This window comes from Lactuca sativa, chromosome 3 (genome assembly GCF_002870075.4).
Source record: "Lactuca sativa cultivar Salinas chromosome 3, Lsat_Salinas_v11, whole genome shotgun sequence".
NCBI lineage: Eukaryota > Viridiplantae > Streptophyta > Magnoliopsida > Asterales > Asteraceae > Lactuca > Lactuca sativa.
The window spans coordinates 59350118-59351851 of record NC_056625.2 but is presented as its reverse complement, the minus strand read 5'-3'; positions in this window follow the sequence as shown (position 1 = coordinate 59351851).

The window sequence follows — 1734 nt, the reverse complement described above, 5'->3', positions numbered from 1 at the left end:
GATAAGTCTAATAGCTATATTTGCAAATTTGACTTCAAAATCCGACTAGCAATCGTAGCTCTTTCAAAGTCTCTCGGAACTGAGATGATGATGATACGCCATTTAAGATAAGTGATCATATAATCCTCTGCTCTCATGATATCAGCCGGACAAACACATGGAACATGGTCTTACTTATTGTCCAACATTTGTTTCTCGATCTCCGATTTATTTCGACATAGAACTAAATTGAACACATCAATTAAGTTCTGACCGGGCCCGATACATAGGTCAAAACCAAATCATCGAGGGGCCCAGATATCGCTTCTATTTCTAGAAGGAACAGATAAACTTCGACTGATATGATTGTACTAACTACTTGTTGAATTACTCACAAAGGCACGTTTTATAACAGCGAGTTACCAATGCGTTTTCGTACAATCAATGAATAATCAACTCATAGTCAACAACTCATATCTCTAGGTTTGAAGATTTATATGATATTATCGTCTCACGATCACTCGAGATAAATTCCATGAAGTGATGCAAGTGAGCGTGGGTTGAATCCAATACTCAACCCTTATGAGTACTCATGAATGTTGTAGCAACCATTGCATTGTCTAAAGCACTTTAGACAAATCATACAAGCCAAATTCATGACAGTCTTGAACCAATACTTACTTCCAAAGTTTGACTGACAGTGGATGGTTTGAATAATATGATATATACCATAACATAATTATTCTGGAAGTAAAAACATGCAAAATTGAAACATAGTAAACAATCAACACAAGACAGTAACACCTTACTCATAAATAAATAACAACATTTATTTATCATCAAATGTCAATTACATTTTACAAGTTTTAGGAATCTAATTATTGAAACTAATATCATCCTTCAGCCCAATGCACCTTGCATGCTGTAAATGCTTAACCCTGCTCAGTCCCTTCGTGAGGGGATCTGCCAGGTTCTCATCTGATGATACCCTCTTTGCCACGAGGAGTCCTTCTATTCTATGTTTGATGAAATGGTATTTTCTGTCAATGTGCCTAGATCTCCCGTGATCTCTTGGTTCTTTTGCCAAAGCAACCGCACTTTCACTGTCACAGAAAATTTCCATTGGCTCCTTTATAGCTGGTACAACTCCAAGGTCTCCGATGAAGTTCTTTAGCCATATCGCCTCTTTTGCTGCCTCGCTTGCTGCTATGTACTCTGATTCACAAGTTGAATCAGCTACTGTCTCCTGCTTGGAACTTTTACAAGTAATCGCTCCTCCATTTAGGATAAAGACCCAGCCTGACTAAGAGCGGAAATTATCCCTATCAGTTTGAAAGCTAGCATCACTATATCCTTCCACTCTCAAGTCATCACTGCCTCCGAGGGTAAGGACCCAGTCGTTAGACCCCGCAAATACTTGAAAATGTTCTTTATCGCTGTCCAGTGTGCCTTGCCAGAGTTCCCTTGATATCTACTGACCATGCTCAAAGCAAAGGCCACATCAGGGCGAGTACAAGTCATAGCATACATGATCGAGCCCATAGCGGAAGCATATGGTATCTGACTCATTTAAGCTATCTTAGCCTCTGTACTCGGACTCTGAGTCTTACTTAGCTTGGCATTACTTTGGATTGGTAATTCTCCTTTCTTGGAATCTTGCATACTGAACCTCTTTAGTACCTTATCCATATAAGTACTTTGACTAAGTCCAATTAGTCTCTTACTCCTATCTCTCAATATCCTTATCCCTAGGAT